Below are 18887 nucleotides of genomic sequence, written 5' to 3' on the forward strand. Positions count from 1 at the left end.
GGTGGCAAGACAAGCAAGCAGCCCCAGTCTGTGTGCCTCTGTGCGAGCAGTGCCATGGGCAGATGAGGCTGAGCAACAGCTTTCCAGGCTAGCTCTTTCTGGCTGCGAGCTATCTGCAGACGTTCGCGTATTGGGAGCAGGGCTGCCGGAGATGCCCTGCACAGAACCCCAGAGATACGTTTGAAGTTTGAGGTGGCAAGACAAGCAAGCAGCCCCAGTCTGTGTGCCTCTGTGCGAGCAGTGCCATGGGCAGATGAGGCTGAGCAACAGCTTTCCAGGCTAGCTCTTTCTGGCTGCGAGCTATCTGCAGACGTTCGCATTTTGGGAGCAGGGCTGCGGAGACGCCCGGCACGGACCCCCAGAGGTACGTTTGAAGTTTGAGGTGGCAAGACAATCAAGCAGCCCCAGTCTGTGTGCCTCTGTGCGAGCAGTGCCATGGGCAGATGAGGCTGAGCAACAGCTTTCCAGGCTAGCTCTTTCTGGCTGCGAGCTATCTGCAGACGTTCGCATTTTGGGAGCAGGGCTGCTGGAGACGCACGGCACAGAACCCCAGAGATACGTTTGAAGTTTGAGGTGGCAAGACAAGCAAGCAGCCCCAGTCTCTGTGCCTTTGTGCGAGCAGTGCCATGGGCAGATGAGGCTGAGCAACAGCTTTCCAGGCTAGCTCTTTCTGGCTGCGAGCTATCTGCAGACGTTCGCATTTTGGGAGCAGGGCTGCCGGAGACGCCCGGCACAGAATCCCAGAGATACGTTTGAAGTTTGAGGTGGCAAGACAAGCAAGCAGCCCCACTCTCTGTGCCTTTGTGCGAGCAGTGCCATGGGCAGATGAGGCTGAGCAACAGCTTTCCAGGCTAGCTCTTTCTGGCTGCGAGCTATCTGCAGACGTTTGCATTTTGGGAGCAGGGCTGCTGGAGACGCCCGGCACGGACCCCAGAGGTACGTTTGAAGTTTGAGGTGGCAAGACAAGCAAGCAGCCCCAGTCTCTGTGCCTCTGTGCGAGCAGTGCCATGGGCAGATGAGGCTGAGCAACAGCTTTCCAGGCTAGCTCTTTCTGGCTGCGAGCTATCTGCAGACGTTCGCATTTTTGGAGCAGGGCTGCCGGAGGTGTCCGGCACGGACCCCCAAAGCTACATTTGAAGTTTGAGGTGGCAAGACAAGCAAGCAGCCCCAGTCTGTGTGCCTCTGTGCGAGCAGTGCCATGGGCAGATGAGGCTGAGCAACAGCTTTCCAGGCTAGCTCTTTCTGGCTGCGAGCTATCTGCAGACGTTCGCATTTTGGGAGCAGGGCTGCCGGAGACGCCCGGCACGGACCCCCAAAGCTACATTTGAAGTTTGAGGTGGCAAGACAAGCAAGCAGCCCCAGTCTGTGTGCCTCTGTGCGAGCAGTGCCATGGGCAGATGAGGCTGAGCAATAGCTTTCCAGGCTAGCTCTTTCTGGCTGCAAGCTATCTGCAGACGTTCGCATTTTGGGAGCAGGGCTGCCGGAGACGCCCGGCACAGAATCCCAGAGATACGTTTGAAGTTTGAGGTGGCAAGACAAGCAAGCAGCCCCAGTCTCTGTGCCTTTGTGCGAGCAGTGCCATGGGCAGATGAGGCTGAGCAACAGCTTTCCAGGCTAGCTCTTTCTGGCTGCGAGCTATCTGCAGACGTTCGCATTTTGGGAGCAGGGCTGCTGGAGACGCCCGGCACGGACCCCTAGAGGTACGTTTGAAGTTTGAGTTGGCAAGACAAGCAAGCAGCCCCAGTCTCTGTGCCTCTGTGCGAGCAGTGCCATGGGCAGATGAGGCTGAGCAACAGCTTTCCAGGCTAGCTCTTTCTGGCTGCGAGCTATCTGCAGACGTTCGCATTTTGGGAGCAGGGCTGCCGGAGGCGCCTGGCACGGACCCCCAAAGCTACGTTTGAAGTTTGAGGTGGCAAGACAAGCAAGCAGCCCCAGTCTCTGTGCCTCTGTGCGAGCAGTGCCATGGGCAGATGAGGCTGAGCAACAGCTTTCCAGGCTAGCTCTTTCTGGCTGCGAGCTATCTGCACACGTTCGCATTTTGGGAGCAGGGCTGCCGGAGACGCCCGGCACGAACCCCAGAGGTAAGTTTGAAGTTTGAGGTGGCAAGACAAGCAAGCAGCCCCAGTCTGTGTGCCTCTGTGCGAGCAGTGCCATGGGCAGATGAGGCTGAGCAACAGCTTTCCAGGCTAGCTCTTTCCGGCTGCGAGCTATCTGCAGACGTTCGCATTTTGGTAGCAGGGCTGCTGGAGACGCGCGGCACGGACCCCCAGACGTACGTTTGAAGTTTGAGGTGGCAAGACAAGCAAGCAGCCCCAGTCTGTGTGCCTCTGTGCGAGCAGTGCCATGGGCAGATGAGGCTGAGCAACAGCTTTCCAGGCTAGCTCTTTCTGGCTGTGAGCTATCTGCAGACGTTCGCATTTTGGGAGCAGGGCTGCTGGAGACGCCCGGCACGGACCCCCATACGTACGTTTGAAGTTTGAGGTGGCAAGACAAGCAAGCAGCCCCAGTCTGTGTGCCTCTGTGCGAGCAGTGCAATGGGCAGAGGAGGCTGAGCAACAGCTTTCCAGGCTAGCTCTTTCTGGCTGCGAGCTATCTGCAGACGTTCGCATTTTGGGAGCAGAGCTGCTGGAGACGCCCGGCACGGACCCCCATACGTACGATTGAAGTTTGAGGTGGCAAGACAATCAAGCAGCCCCAGTCTGTGTGCCTCTGTGCGAGCAGTGCCATGGGCAGATGAGGCTGAGCAACAGCTTTCCAGGCTAGCTCTTTCTGGCTGCGAGCTATCTGCAGACGTTCGCATTTTGGAAGCAGGGCTGCTGGAGACGCCGGGCACGGACCCCCAGAGGTACGTTTGAAGTTTGAGGTGGCAAGACAAGCAAGCAGCCCCAGTCTGTGTGCCTCTGTGCGAGCAGTGCAATGGGCAGAGGAGGCTGAGCAACTGCTTTCCAGGCTAGCTCTTTCTGGCTGCGAGCTATCTGCAGACGTTCGCATTTTGGGAGCAGAGCTGCTGGAGACGCCCGGCACGGACCCCCAGAGGTACGTTTGAAGTTTGAGGTGGCAAGACAAGCAAGCAGCCCCAGTCTGTGTGCCTCTGTGCGAGCAGTGCCATGGGCAGATGAGGCTGAGCAACAGCTTTCCAGGCTAGCTCTTTCTGGCTGCGAGCTATCTGCAGACGTTCGCATTTTCGTAGCAGGGCTGAAGGAGTCGCCCGGCACGGACCCCCAGAAGTACGTTTGAAGTTTGAGGTGGCAAGACAAGCAAGCAGCCCCAGTCTCTGTGCCTCTGTGCGAGCAGTGCCATGGGCAGATGAGGCTGAGCAACAGCTTTCCAGGCTAGCTCTTTCTGGCTGCGAGCTATCTGCAGACGTTTGCATTTTGGGAGCAGGGCTGCTGGAGACGCCCGGCACGGACCCCCAGAGGTACGTTTGAAGTTTGAGGTGGCAAGACAAGCAAGCAGCCCCAGTCTGTGTGCCTCTGTGCGAGCAGTGCAATGGGCAGAGGAGGCTGAGCAACTGCTTTCCAGGCTAGCTCTTTCTGGCTGCGAGCTATCTGCAGACGTTCGCATTTTGGGAGCAGAGCTGCTGGAGACGCCCGGCACGGACCCCCAGAGGTACGTTTGAAGTTTGAGGTGGCAAGACAAGCAAGCAGCCCCAGTCTGTGTGCCTCTGTGCGAGCAGTGCCATGGGCAGATGAGGCTGAGCAACAGCTTTCCAGGCTAGCTCTTTCTGGCTGCGAGCTATCTGCAGACGTTCGCATTTTCGTAGCAGGGCTGAAGGAGTCGCCCGGCACGGACCCCCAGAAGTACGTTTGAAGTTTGAGGTGGCAAGACAAGCAAGCAGCCCCAGTCTGTGTGCCTCTGTGCGAGCAGTGCCATGGGCAGATGAGGCTGAGCAACAGCTTTCCAGGCTAGCTCTTTCTGGCTGCGAGCTATCTGCAGACGTTCGCATTTTGGGAGCAGGGCTGCTGGATACGCCCGGCACGGACCCCCAGAGGTACGTTTGAAGTTTGAGGTGGCAAGACAATCAAGCAGCCCCAGTCTGTGTGCCTCTGTGCGAGCAGTGCCATGGGCAGATGAGGCTGAGCAACAGCTTTCCAGGCTAGCTCTTTCTGGCTGTGAGCTATCTGCAGACGTTCGCATTTTGGGAGCAGGGCTGCCGGAGACGCCCGGCACAGAATCCCAGAGATACGTTTGAAGTTTGAGGTGGCAAGACAAGCAAGCAGCCCCAGTCTCTGTGCCTTTGTGCGAGCAGTGCCATGGGCAGATGAGGCTGAGCAACAGCTTTCCAGGCTAGCTCTTTCTGGCTGCGAGCTATCTGCAGACGTTCGCATTTTGGGAGCAGGGCTGCTGGAGACGCCCGGCACGGACCCCAGAGGTACGTTTGAAGTTTGAGGTGGCAAGACAAGCAAGCAGCCCCAGTCTCTGTGCCTCTGTGCGAGCAGTGCCATGGGCAGATGAGGCTGAGCAACAGCTTTCCAGGCTAGCTCTTTCTGGCTGCGAGCTATCTGCAGACGTTCGCATTTTTGGAGCAGGGCTGCCGGAGGCGTCCGGCACGGACCCCCAAAGCTACATTTGAAGTTTGAGGTGGCAAGACAAGCAAGCAGCCCCAGTCTGTGTGCCTCTGTGCGAGCAGTGCCATGGGCAGATGAGGCTGAGCAACAGCTTTCCAGGCTAGCTCTTTCTGGCTGCGAGCTATCTGCAGACGTTCGCATTTTGGGAGCAGGGCTGCTGGAGACGCGCGGCACGGACCCCCAGACGTACGTTTGAAGTTTGAGGTGGCAAGACAAGCAAGCAGCCCCAGTCTGTGTGCCTCTGTGCGAGCAGTGCCATGGGCAGATGAGGCTGAGCAACAGCTTTCCAGGCTAGCTCTTTCTGGCTGCGAGCTATCTGCAGACGTTTGCATTTTGGGAGCAGGGCTGCTGGAGACGCCCGGCACGGACCCCCAGAGGTACGTTTGAAGTTTGAGGTGGCAAGACAAGCAAGCAGCCCCAGTCTGTGTGCCTCTGTGCGAGCAGTGCCATGGGCAGATGAGGCTGAGCAACAGCTTTCCAGGCTAGCTCTTTCTGGCTGCGAGCTATCTGCAGACGTTCGCATTTTGGGAGCAGGGCTGCCGGAGACGCCCGGCGCGGACCCCAGAGGTAAGTTTGAAGTTTGAGGTGGCAAGACAAGCAAGCAGCCCCAGTCTGTGTGCCTCTGTGCGAGCAGTGCCATGGGCAGATGAGGCTGAGCAACAGCTTTCCAGGCTAGCTCTTTCCGGCTGCGAGCTATCTGCAGACGTTCGCATTTTGGTAGCAGGGCTGCTGGAGACGCGCGGCACGGACCCCCAGACGTACGTTTGAAGTTTGAGGTGGCAAGACAAGCAAGCAGCCCCAGTCTGTGTGCCTCTGTGCGAGCAGTGCCATGGGCAGATGAGGCTGAGCAACAGCTTTCCAGGCTAGCTCTTTCTGGCTGCGAGCTATCTGGAGACGTTCGCATTTTGGGAGCAGGGCTGCCGGAGACGCCCTGCACAGAACCCCAGAGATACGTTTGAAGTTTGAGGTGGCAAGACAAGCAAGCAGCCCCAGTCTGTGTGCCTCTGTGCGAGCAGTGCCATGGGCAGATGAGGCTGAGCAACAGCTTTCCAGGCTAGCTCTTTCTGGCTGCGAGCTATCTGCAGACGTTCGCATTTTGGGAGCAGGGCTGGTGGAGATGCCCGGCACGGACCCCCAGAGATACGTTTGAAGTTTGAGGTGGCAAGACAAGCAAGCAGCCCCAGTCTGTGTGCCTCTGTGCGAGCAGTGCCATGGGCAGATGAGGCTGAGCAACAGCTTTCCAGGCTAGCTCTTTCTGGCTGCGAGCTATCTGCAGACGTTCGCGTATTGGGAGCAGGGCTGCCGGAGATGCCCTGCACAGAACCCCAGAGATACGTTTGAAGTTTGAGGTGGCAAGACAAGCAAGCAGCCCCAGTCTGTGTGCCTCTGTGCGAGCAGTGCCATGGGCAGATGAGGCTGAGCAACAGCTTTCCAGGCTAGCTCTTTCTGGCTGCGAGCTATCTGCAGACGTTCGCATTTTGGGAGCAGGGCTGCGGAGACGCCCGGCACGGACCCCCAGAGGTACGTTTGAAGTTTGAGGTGGCAAGACAATCAAGCAGCCCCAGTCTGTGTGCCTCTGTGCGAGCAGTGCCATGGGCAGATGAGGCTGAGCAACAGCTTTCCAGGCTAGCTCTTTCTGGCTGCGAGCTATCTGCAGACGTTCGCATTTTGGGAGCAGGGCTGCTGGAGACGCACGGCACAGAACCCCAGAGATACGTTTGAAGTTTGAGGTGGCAAGACAAGCAAGCAGCCCCAGTCTCTGTGCCTTTGTGCGAGCAGTGCCATGGGCAGATGAGGCTGAGCAACAGCTTTCCAGGCTAGCTCTTTCTGGCTGCGAGCTATCTGCAGACGTTCGCATTTTGGGAGCAGGGCTGCCGGAGACGCCCGGCACAGAATCCCAGAGATACGTTTGAAGTTTGAGGTGGCAAGACAAGCAAGCAGCCCCACTCTCTGTGCCTTTGTGCGAGCAGTGCCATGGGCAGATGAGGCTGAGCAACAGCTTTCCAGGCTAGCTCTTTCTGGCTGCGAGCTATCTGCAGACGTTTGCATTTTGGGAGCAGGGCTGCTGGAGACGCCCGGCACGGACCCCAGAGGTACGTTTGAAGTTTGAGGTGGCAAGACAAGCAAGCAGCCCCAGTCTCTGTGCCTCTGTGCGAGCAGTGCCATGGGCAGATGAGGCTGAGCAACAGCTTTCCAGGCTAGCTCTTTCTGGCTGCGAGCTATCTGCAGACGTTCGCATTTTTGGAGCAGGGCTGCCGGAGGTGTCCGGCACGGACCCCCAAAGCTACATTTGAAGTTTGAGGTGGCAAGACAAGCAAGCAGCCCCAGTCTGTGTGCCTCTGTGCGAGCAGTGCCATGGGCAGATGAGGCTGAGCAACAGCTTTCCAGGCTAGCTCTTTCTGGCTGCGAGCTATCTGCAGACGTTCGCATTTTGGGAGCAGGGCTGCCGGAGACGCCCGGCACGGACCCCCAAAGCTACATTTGAAGTTTGAGGTGGCAAGACAAGCAAGCAGCCCCAGTCTGTGTGCCTCTGTGCGAGCAGTGCCATGGGCAGATGAGGCTGAGCAATAGCTTTCCAGGCTAGCTCTTTCTGGCTGCAAGCTATCTGCAGACGTTCGCATTTTGGGAGCAGGGCTGCCGGAGACGCCCGGCACAGAATCCCAGAGATACGTTTGAAGTTTGAGGTGGCAAGACAAGCAAGCAGCCCCAGTCTCTGTGCCTTTGTGCGAGCAGTGCCATGGGCAGATGAGGCTGAGCAACAGCTTTCCAGGCTAGCTCTTTCTGGCTGCGAGCTATCTGCAGACGTTCGCATTTTGGGAGCAGGGCTGCTGGAGACGCCCGGCACGGACCCCTAGAGGTACGTTTGAAGTTTGAGTTGGCAAGACAAGCAAGCAGCCCCAGTCTCTGTGCCTCTGTGCGAGCAGTGCCATGGGCAGATGAGGCTGAGCAACAGCTTTCCAGGCTAGCTCTTTCTGGCTGCGAGCTATCTGCAGACGTTCGCATTTTGGGAGCAGGGCTGCCGGAGGCGCCTGGCACGGACCCCCAAAGCTACGTTTGAAGTTTGAGGTGGCAAGACAAGCAAGCAGCCCCAGTCTCTGTGCCTCTGTGCGAGCAGTGCCATGGGCAGATGAGGCTGAGCAACAGCTTTCCAGGCTAGCTCTTTCTGGCTGCGAGCTATCTGCACACGTTCGCATTTTGGGAGCAGGGCTGCCGGAGACGCCCGGCACGAACCCCAGAGGTAAGTTTGAAGTTTGAGGTGGCAAGACAAGCAAGCAGCCCCAGTCTGTGTGCCTCTGTGCGAGCAGTGCCATGGGCAGATGAGGCTGAGCAACAGCTTTCCAGGCTAGCTCTTTCCGGCTGCGAGCTATCTGCAGACGTTCGCATTTTGGTAGCAGGGCTGCTGGAGACGCGCGGCACGGACCCCCAGACGTACGTTTGAAGTTTGAGGTGGCAAGACAAGCAAGCAGCCCCAGTCTGTGTGCCTCTGTGCGAGCAGTGCCATGGGCAGATGAGGCTGAGCAACAGCTTTCCAGGCTAGCTCTTTCTGGCTGTGAGCTATCTGCAGACGTTCGCATTTTGGGAGCAGGGCTGCTGGAGACGCCCGGCACGGACCCCCATACGTACGTTTGAAGTTTGAGGTGGCAAGACAAGCAAGCAGCCCCAGTCTGTGTGCCTCTGTGCGAGCAGTGCAATGGGCAGAGGAGGCTGAGCAACAGCTTTCCAGGCTAGCTCTTTCTGGCTGCGAGCTATCTGCAGACGTTCGCATTTTGGGAGCAGAGCTGCTGGAGACGCCCGGCACGGACCCCCATACGTACGATTGAAGTTTGAGGTGGCAAGACAATCAAGCAGCCCCAGTCTGTGTGCCTCTGTGCGAGCAGTGCCATGGGCAGATGAGGCTGAGCAACAGCTTTCCAGGCTAGCTCTTTCTGGCTGCGAGCTATCTGCAGACGTTCGCATTTTGGAAGCAGGGCTGCTGGAGACGCCGGGCACGGACCCCCAGAGGTACGTTTGAAGTTTGAGGTGGCAAGACAAGCAAGCAGCCCCAGTCTGTGTGCCTCTGTGCGAGCAGTGCAATGGGCAGAGGAGGCTGAGCAACTGCTTTCCAGGCTAGCTCTTTCTGGCTGCGAGCTATCTGCAGACGTTCGCATTTTGGGAGCAGAGCTGCTGGAGACGCCCGGCACGGACCCCCAGAGGTACGTTTGAAGTTTGAGGTGGCAAGACAAGCAAGCAGCCCCAGTCTGTGTGCCTCTGTGCGAGCAGTGCCATGGGCAGATGAGGCTGAGCAACAGCTTTCCAGGCTAGCTCTTTCTGGCTGCGAGCTATCTGCAGACGTTCGCATTTTCGTAGCAGGGCTGAAGGAGTCGCCCGGCACGGACCCCCAGAAGTACGTTTGAAGTTTGAGGTGGCAAGACAAGCAAGCAGCCCCAGTCTCTGTGCCTCTGTGCGAGCAGTGCCATGGGCAGATGAGGCTGAGCAACAGCTTTCCAGGCTAGCTCTTTCTGGCTGCGAGCTATCTGCAGACGTTTGCATTTTGGGAGCAGGGCTGCTGGAGACGCCCGGCACGGACCCCCAGAGGTACGTTTGAAGTTTGAGGTGGCAAGACAAGCAAGCAGCCCCAGTCTGTGTGCCTCTGTGCGAGCAGTGCCATGGGCAGATGAGGCTGAGCAACAGCTTTCCAGGCTAGCTCTTTCTGGCTGCGAGCTATCTGCAGACGTTCGCATTTTGGGAGCAGGGCTGCCGGAGGCGCCTGGCACGGACCCCCAAAGATACGTTGGAAGTTTGAGGTGGCAAGACAAGCAAGCAGCCCCAGTCTGTGTGCCTCTGTGCGAGCAGTGCCATGGGCAGATGAGGCTGAGCAACAGCTTTCCAGGCTAGCTCTTTCCGGCTGCGAGCTATCTGCAGACGTTCGCATTTTGGGAGCAGGGCTGCTGGAGACGCGCGGCACGGACCCCCAGACGTACGTTTGAAGTTTGAGGTGGCAAGACAAGCAAGCAGCCCCAGTCTGTGTGCCTCTGTGCGAGCAGTGCCATGGGCAGATGAGGCTGAGCAACAGCTTTCCAGGCTAGCTCTTTCTGGCTGCGAGCTATCTGCAGACGTTCGCATTTTGGGAGCAGGGCTGCCGGAGACGCCCGCCACGGACCCCCAGAGCTACGTTAGAAGTTTGAGGTGGCAAGACAAGCAAGCAGCCCCAGTCTGTGTGCCTCTGTGCGAGCAGTGCCATGGGCAGATGAGGCTGAGCAACAGCTTTCCAGGCTAGCTCTTTCTGGCTGCGAGCTATCTGCAGACGTTCGCATTTTGGGAGCAGGGCTGGTGGAGATGCTCGGCACGGACCCCCAGAGGTACGTTTGAAGTTTGAGGTGGCAAGACAAGCAAGCAGCCCCAGTCTGTGTGCCTCTGTGCGAGCAGTGCCATGGGCAGATGAGGCTGAGCAACAGCTTTGCAGGCTAGCTCTTTCTGGCTGCGAGCTATCTGCAGACGTTCGCATTTTGGGAGCAGGGCTGCCGGAGACGCCCGGCACGGACCCCCAGAGCTACGTTAGAAGTTTGAGGTGGCAAGACAAGCAAGCAGCCCCAGTCTGTGTGCCTCTGTGCGAGCAGTGCCATGGGCAGATGAGGCTGAGCAACAGCTTTCCAGGCTAGCTCTTTCTGGCTGCGAGCTATCTGCAGACGTTCGCATTTTGGGAGCAGGGCTGGTGGAGATGCTCGGCACGGACCCCCAGAGATACGTTTGAAGTTTGAGGTGGCAAGACAAGCAAGCAGCCCCAGTCTGTGTGCCTCTGTGCGAGCAGTGCCATGGGCAGATGAGGCTGAGCAACAGCTTTCCAGGCTAGCTCTTTCTGGCTGCGAGCTATCTGCAGACGTTCGCATTTTGGGAGCAGGGCTGCCGGAGGCGCCCGGCACGGACCCCCAGAAGTACGTTTGAAGTTTGAGGTGGCAAGACAAGCAAGCAGCCCCAGTCTGTGTGCCTCTGTGCGAGCAGTGCCATGGGCAGATGAGGCTGAGCAACAGCTTTTCAGGCTAGCTCTTTCTGGCTGCGAGCTATCTGCAGACGTTTGCATTTTGAGAGCAGGGCTGCCGGAGACGCCCTGCACAGGACCCCAGAGATACATTTGAAGTTTGAGGTGGCAAGACAAGCAAGCAGCCCCAGTCTGTGTGCCTCTGTGCGAGCAGTGCCATGGGCAGATGAGGCTGAGCAACAGCTTTGCAGGCTAGCTCTTTCTGGCTGCGAGCTATCTGCAGACGTTCGCATTTTGGGAGCAGGGCTGCTGGAGGCTCCCCGCACGGACCCCCAGAGGTACGTTTGAAGTTTGAGGTGGCAAGACAAGCAAGCAGCCCCAGTCTGTGTGCCTCTGTGCGAGCAGTGCCATGGGCAGATGAGGCTGAGCAACAGCTTTCCAGGTTAGCTCTTTCTGGCTGCGAGCTATCTGCAGTCGTTCGCATTTTGGGAGCAGGGCTGCCGGAGACGCCCTGCACAGAACCCCAGAGATACGTTTTAAGTTTGAGGTGGCAAGACAAGCAAGCAGCCCCAGTCTGTGTGCCTCTGTGCGAGCAGTGCCATGGGCAGATGAGGCTGAGCAACAGCTTTCCAGGCTAGCTCTTTCTGGCTGCGAGCTATCTGCACACGTTCGCATTTTGGGAGCAGGGCTGCCGGAGACACCCGGCACGGACCCCCAGAGCTACGTTAGAAGTTTGAGGTGGCAAGACAAGCAAGCAGCCCCAGTCTGTGTGCCTCTGTGCGAGCAGTGCCATGGGCAGATGAGGCTGAGCAACAGCTTTCCAGGCTAGCTCTTTCTGGCTGCGAGCTATCTGCAGACGTTCGCATTTTGGGAGCAGGGCTGCCGGAGACGCCCTGCACAGAACCCCAGAGATACGTTTGAAGTTTGAGGTGGCAAGACAAGCAAGCAGCCCCAGTCTGTGTGCCTCTGTGCGAGCAGTGCCATGGGCAGATGAGGCTGAGCAACAGCTTTCCAGGCTAGCTCTTTCTGGCTGCGAGCTATCTGCAGACGTTTGCATTTTGGGAGCAGGGCTGCTGGAGACGCCCGGCACGGACCCCCAGACGTACGTTTGAAGTTTGAGGTGGCAAGACAAGCAAGCAGCCCCAGTCTGTGTGCCTCTGTGCGAGCAGTGCCATGGGCAGATGATGCTGAGCAACAGCTTTCCAGGCTAGCTCTTTCTGGCTGCGAGCTATCTGCAGACATTCGCATTTTGGGAGCAGGGCTGCCGGAGGCTCCCCGCACGGACCCCCAAAGCTACGTTTGAAGTTTGAGGTGGCAAGACAAGCAAGCAGCCCCAGTCTGTGTGCCTCTGTGCGAGCAGTGCCATGGGCAGATGAGGCTGAGCAACAGCTTTCCAGGCTAGCTCTTTCTGGCTGCGAGCTATCTGCAGACGTTTGCATTTTGGGAGCAGGGCTGCTGGAGACGCCCGGCACGGACCCCCAGAGGTACGTTTGAAGTTTGAGGTGGCAAGACAAGCAAGCAGCCCCAGTCTCTGTGCCTCTGTGCGAGCAGTGCCATGGGCAGATGAGGCTGAGCAACAGCTTTCCAGGCTAGCTCTTTCTGGCTGCGAGCTATCTGAAGACGTTTGCATTTTGGGAGCAGGGCTGCTGGAGACTCCCGGCACGGACCCCCAGAGCTACGTTTGAAGTTTGAGGTGGCAAGACAAGCAAGCAGCCCCAGTCTGTGTGCCTCTGTGCCAGCAGTGCCATGGGCAGATGAGGCTGAGCAACAGCTTTCCAGGCTAGCTCTTTCTGGCTGCGAGCTATCTGCAGACGTTCGCATATTGGGAGCAGGGCTGCCGGAGACGCCCTGCACAGAACCCCAGAGATACGTTTGAAGTTTGAGGTGGCAAGACAAGCAAGCAGCCCCAGTCTGTGTGCCTCTGTGCGAGCAGTGCCATGGGCAGATGAGGCTGAGCAACAGCTTTCCAGGCTAGCTCTTTCTGTCTGCGAGCTATCTGCAGACGTTAGCATTTTGGGAGCAGGGCTGCTGGAGATGCCCGGCACGGACCCCCACACGTACTTTTGAAGTTTGAGGTGGCAAGACAAGCAAGCAGCCCCAGTCTGTGTGCCTCTGTGCCAGCAGTGCCATGGGCAGATGAGGCTGAGCAACAGCTTTCCAGGCTAGCTCTTTCTGGCTGCGAGCTATCTGCAGACGTTCGCATATTGGGAGCAGGGCTGCCGGAGACGCCCTGCACAGAACCCCAGAGATACGTTTGAAGTTTGAGGTGGCAAGACAAGCAAGCAGCCCCAGTCTGTGTGCCTCTGTGCGAGCAGTGCCATGGGCAGATGAGGCTGAGCAACAGCTTTCCAGGCTAGCTCTTTCTGGCTGCGAGCTATCTGCAGACGTTCGCATTTTGGGAGCAGGGCTGCCGGAGGCTCCCCGCACGAACCCCCAAAGCTACGTTTGAAGTTTGAGGTGGCAAGACAAGCAAGCAGCCCCAATCTGTGTGCCTCTGTGCGAGCAGTGCCATGGGCAGATGAGGCTGAGCAACAGCTTTCCAGGCTAGCTCTTTCTGGCTGCGAGCTATCTGCAGACGTTTGCATTTTGGGAGCAGGGCTGCTGGAGACGCCCGGCACGGACCCCCAGACGTACGTTTGAAGTTTGAGGTGGCAAGACAAGCAAGCAGCCCCAGTCTGTGTGCCTCTGTGCCAGCAGTGCCATGGGCAGATGAGGCTGAGCAACAGCTTTCCACGCTAGCTCTTTCTGGCTGCGAGCTATCTGCAGACGTTTGCATTTTGGGAGCAGGGCTGCCGGAGACGCCCTGCACAGAACCCCAGAGATACGTTTGAAGTTTGAGGTGGCAAGACAAGCAAGCAGCCCCAGTCTGTGTGCCTCTGTGCGAGCAGTGCCATGGGCAGATGAGGCTGAGCAACAGCTTTCCAGACTAACTCTTTCTGTCTGCGAGCTATCTGCAGACGTTCGCATTTTGGGAGCAGGGCTGCCGGAGGAGCCCGGCATGGACCCCCAGAGGTACGTTTGAAGTTTGAGGTGGCAAGACAAGCAAGCAGCCCCAGTCTGTGTGCCTCTGTGCGAGCAGTGCCATGGGCAGATGAGGCTGAGCAACAGCTTTCCAGGCTAGCTCTTTCTGGCTGCGAGCTATCTGCAGACGTTCGCATTTTGGGAGCAGGTCTGCCGGAGACGCCCGGCACGGACCCCCAGAGCTACGTTAGAAGTTTGAGGTGGCAAGACAAGCAAGCAGCCCCAGTCTGTGTGCCTCTGTGCGAGCAGTGCCATGGGCAGATGAGGCTGAGCAACAGCTTTCCAGGCTAGCTCTTTCTGGCTGCGAGCTATCTGCAGACGTTCGCATTTTGGGAGCAGGGCTGCCGGAGGCGCCTGGCACGGACCCCCAAAGATACGTTGGAAGTTTGAGGTGGCAAGACAAGCAAGCAGCCCCAGTCTGTGTGCCTCTGTGCGAGCAGTGCCATGGGCAGATGAGGCTGAGCAACAGCTTTCCAGGCTAGCTCTTTCCGGCTGCGAGCTATCTGCAGACGTTCGCATTTTGGGAGCAGGGCTGCTGGAGACGCGCGGCACGGACCCCCAGACGTACGTTTGAAGTTTGAGGTGGCAAGACAAGCAAGCAGCCCCAGTCTGTGTGCCTCTGTGCGAGCAGTGCCATGGGCAGATGAGGCTGAGCAACAGCTTTCCAGGCTAGCTCTTTCTGGCTGCGAGCTATCTGCAGACGTTCGCATTTTGGGAGCAGGGCTGCCGGAGACGCCCGCCACGGACCCCCAGAGCTACGTTAGAAGTTTGAGGTGGCAAGACAAGCAAGCAGCCCCAGTCTGTGTGCCTCTGTGCGAGCAGTGCCATGGGCAGATGAGGCTGAGCAACAGCTTTCCAGGCTAGCTCTTTCTGGCTGCGAGCTATCTGCAGACGTTCGCATTTTGGGAGCAGGGCTGGTGGAGATGCTCGGCACGGACCCCCAGAGCTACGTTTGAAGTTTGAGGTGGCAAGACAAGCAAGCAGCCCCAGTCTGTGTGCCTCTGTGCGAGCAGTGCCATGGGCAGATGAGGCTGAGCAACAGCTTTCCAGGCTAGCTCTTTCTGGCTGCGAGCTATCTGCAGACGTTCGCATTTTGGGAGCAGGGCTGCCGGAGACGCCCGGCACGGACCCCCAGAGCTACGTTAGAAGTTTGAGGTGGCAAGACAAGCAAGCAGCCCCAGTCTGTGTGCCTCTGTGCGAGCAGTGCCATGGGCAGATGAGGCTGAGCAACAGCTTTCCAGGCTAGCTCTTTCTGGCTGCGAGCTATCTGCAGACGTTCGCATTTTGGGAGCAGGGCTGGTGGAGATGCTCGGCACGGACCCCCAGAGATACGTTTGAAGTTTGAGGTGGCAAGACAAGCAAGCAGCCCCAGTCTGTGTGCCTCTGTGCGAGCAGTGCCATGGGCAGATGAGGCTGAGCAACAGCTTTCCAGGCTAGCTCTTTCTGGCTGCGAGCTATCTGCAGACGTTCGCATTTTGGGAGCAGGGCTGCCGGAGGCGCCCGGCACGGACCCCCAGAAGTACGTTTGAAGTTTGAGGTGGCAAGACAAGCAAGCAGCCCCAGTCTGTGTGCCTCTGTGCGAGCAGTGCCATGGGCAGATGAGGCTGAGCAACAGCTTTTCAGGCTAGCTCTTTCTGGCTGCGAGCTATCTGCAGACGTTTGCATTTTGAGAGCAGGGCTGCCGGAGACGCCCTGCACAGGACCCCAGAGATACATTTGAAGTTTGAGGTGGCAAGACAAGCAAGCAGCCCCAGTCTGTGTGCCTCTGTGCGAGCAGTGCCATGGGCAGATGAGGCTGAGCAACAGCTTTGCAGGCTAGCTCTTTCTGGCTGCGAGCTATCTGCAGACGTTCGCATTTTGGGAGCAGGGCTGCTGGAGGCTCCCCGCACGGACCCCCAGAGGTACGTTTGAAGTTTGAGGTGGCAAGACAAGCAAGCAGCCCCAGTCTGTGTGCCTCTGTGCGAGCAGTGCCATGGGCAGATGAGGCTGAGCAACAGCTTTCCAGGTTAGCTCTTTCTGGCTGCGAGCTATCTGCAGTCGTTCGCATTTTGGGAGCAGGGCTGCCGGAGACGCCCTGCACAGAACCCCAGAGATACGTTTTAAGTTTGAGGTGGCAAGACAAGCAAGCAGCCCCAGTCTGTGTGCCTCTGTGCGAGCAGTGCCATGGGCAGATGAGGCTGAGCAACAGCTTTCCAGGCTAGCTCTTTCTGGCTGCGAGCTATCTGCACACGTTCGCATTTTGGGAGCAGGGCTGCCGGAGACACCCGGCACGGACCCCCAGAGCTACGTTAGAAGTTTGAGGTGGCAAGACAAGCAAGCAGCCCCAGTCTGTGTGCCTCTGTGCGAGCAGTGCCATGGGCAGATGAGGCTGAGCAACAGCTTTCCAGGCTAGCTCTTTCTGGCTGCGAGCTATCTGCAGACGTTCGCATTTTGGGAGCAGGGCTGCCGGAGACGCCCTGCACAGAACCCCAGAGATACGTTTGAAGTTTGAGGTGGCAAGACAAGCAAGCAGCCCCAGTCTGTGTGCCTCTGTGCGAGCAGTGCCATGGGCAGATGAGGCTGAGCAACAGCTTTCCAGGCTAGCTCTTTCTGGCTGCGAGCTATCTGCAGACGTTTGCATTTTGGGAGCAGGGCTGCTGGAGACGCCCGGCACGGACCCCCAGACGTACGTTTGAAGTTTGAGGTGGCAAGACAAGCAAGCAGCCCCAGTCTGTGTGCCTCTGTGCGAGCAGTGCCATGGGCAGATGATGCTGAGCAACAGCTTTCCAGGCTAGCTCTTTCTGGCTGCGAGCTATCTGCAGACATTCGCATTTTGGGAGCAGGGCTGCCGGAGGCTCCCCGCACGGACCCCCAAAGCTACGTTTGAAGTTTGAGGTGGCAAGACAAGCAAGCAGCCCCAGTCTGTGTGCCTCTGTGCGAGCAGTGCCATGGGCAGATGAGGCTGAGCAACAGCTTTCCAGGCTAGCTCTTTCTGGCTGCGAGCTATCTGCAGACGTTTGCATTTTGGGAGCAGGGCTGCTGGAGACGCCCGGCACGGACCCCCAGAGGTACGTTTGAAGTTTGAGGTGGCAAGACAAGCAAGCAGCCCCAGTCTCTGTGCCTCTGTGCGAGCAGTGCCATGGGCAGATGAGGCTGAGCAACAGCTTTCCAGGCTAGCTCTTTCTGGCTGCGAGCTATCTGAAGACGTTTGCATTTTGGGAGCAGGGCTGCTGGAGACTCCCGGCACGGACCCCCAGAGCTACGTTTGAAGTTTGAGGTGGCAAGACAAGCAAGCAGCCCCAGTCTGTGTGCCTCTGTGCCAGCAGTGCCATGGGCAGATGAGGCTGAGCAACAGCTTTCCAGGCTAGCTCTTTCTGGCTGCGAGCTATCTGCAGACGTTCGCATATTGGGAGCAGGGCTGCCGGAGACGCCCTGCACAGAACCCCAGAGATACGTTTGAAGTTTGAGGTGGCAAGACAAGCAAGCAGCCCCAGTCTGTGTGCCTCTGTGCGAGCAGTGCCATGGGCAGATGAGGCTGAGCAACAGCTTTCCAGGCTAGCTCTTTCTGTCTGCGAGCTATCTGCAGACGTTAGCATTTTGGGAGCAGGGCTGCTGGAGATGCCCGGCACGGACCCCCACACGTACTTTTGAAGTTTGAGGTGGCAAGACAAGCAAGCAGCCCCAGTCTGTGTGCCTCTGTGCCAGCAGTGCCATGGGCAGATGAGGCTGAGCAACAGCTTTCCAGGCTAGCTCTTTCTGGCTGCGAGCTATCTGCAGACGTTCGCATATTGGGAGCAGGGCTGCCGGAGACGCCCTGCACAGAACCCCAGAGATACGTTTGAAGTTTGAGGTGGCAAGACAAGCAAGCAGCCCCAGTCTGTGTGCCTCTGTGCGAGCAGTGCCATGGGCAGATGAGGCTGAGCAACAGCTTTCCAGGCTAGCTCTTTCTGGCTGCGAGCTATCTGCAGACGTTCGCATTTTGGGAGCAGGGCTGCCGGAGGCTCCCCGCACGAACCCCCAAAGCTACGTTTGAAGTTTGAGGTGGCAAGACAAGCAAGCAGCCCCAATCTGTGTGCCTCTGTGCGAGCAGTGCCATGGGCAGATGAGGCTGAGCAACAGCTTTCCAGGCTAGCTCTTTCTGGCTGCGAGCTATCTGCAGACGTTTGCATTTTGGGAGCAGGGCTGCTGGAGACGCCCGGCACGGACCCCCAGACGTACGTTTGAAGTTTGAGGTGGCAAGACAAGCAAGCAGCCCCAGTCTGTGTGCCTCTGTGCCAGCAGTGCCATGGGCAGATGAGGCTGAGCAACAGCTTTCCACGCTAGCTCTTTCTGGCTGCGAGCTATCTGCAGACGTTTGCATTTTGGGAGCAGGGCTGCCGGAGACGCCCTGCACAGAACCCCAGAGATACGTTTGAAGTTTGAGGTGGCAAGACAAGCAAGCAGCCCCAGTCTGTGTGCCTCTGTGCGAGCAGTGCCATGGGCAGATGAGGCTGAGCAACAGCTTTCCAGACTAACTCTTTCTGTCTGCGAGCTATCTGCAGACGTTCGCATTTTGGGAGCAGGGCTGCCGGAGGAGCCCGGCATGGACCCCCAGAGGTACGTTTGAAGTTTGAGGTGGCAAGACAAGCAAGCAGCCCCAGTCTGTGTGCCTCTGTGCGAGCAGTGCCATGGGCAGATGAGGCTGAGCAACAGCTTTCCAGGCTAGCTCTTTCTGGCTGCGAGCTATCTGCAGACGTTCGCATTTTGGGAGCAGGTCTGCCGGAGACGCCCGGCACGGACCCCCAGAGCTACGTTAGAAGTTTGAGGTGGCAAGACAAGCAAGCAGCCCCAGTCTGTGTGCCTCTGTGCGAGCAGTGCCATGGGCAGATGAGGCTGAGCAACAGCTTTCCAGGCTAGCTCTTTCTGGCTGCGAGCTATCTGCAGACGTTAGCATTTTGGGAGCAGGGCTGGTGGAGATGCTCGGCACGGACCCCCAGAGCTACGTTTGAAGTTTGAGGTGGCAAGACAAGCAAGCAGCCCCAGTCTGTGTGCCTCTGTGCGAGCAGTGCCATGGGCAGATGAGGCTGAGCAACAGCTTTCCAGGCTAGCTCTTTCTGGCTGCGAGCTATCTGCAGACGTTCGCATTTTGGGAGCAGGGCTGCCGGAGGCGCCCGGCACGGACCCCCAGAGCTACGTTTGAAGTTTGAGGTGGCAAGACAAGCAAGCAGCCCCAGTCTGTGTGCCTCTGTGCGAGCAGTGCCATGGGCAGATGAGGCTGAGCAACAGCTTTTCAGGCTAGCTCTTTCTGGCTGCGAGCTATCTGCAGACGTTTGCATTTTGAGAGCAGGGCTGCCGGAGACGCCCTGCACAGGACCCCAGAGATA

This window comes from Opisthocomus hoazin, chromosome 30 (genome assembly GCF_030867145.1).
Source record: "Opisthocomus hoazin isolate bOpiHoa1 chromosome 30, bOpiHoa1.hap1, whole genome shotgun sequence".
Classification (NCBI taxonomy): Eukaryota; Metazoa; Chordata; class Aves; order Opisthocomiformes; family Opisthocomidae; genus Opisthocomus; species Opisthocomus hoazin.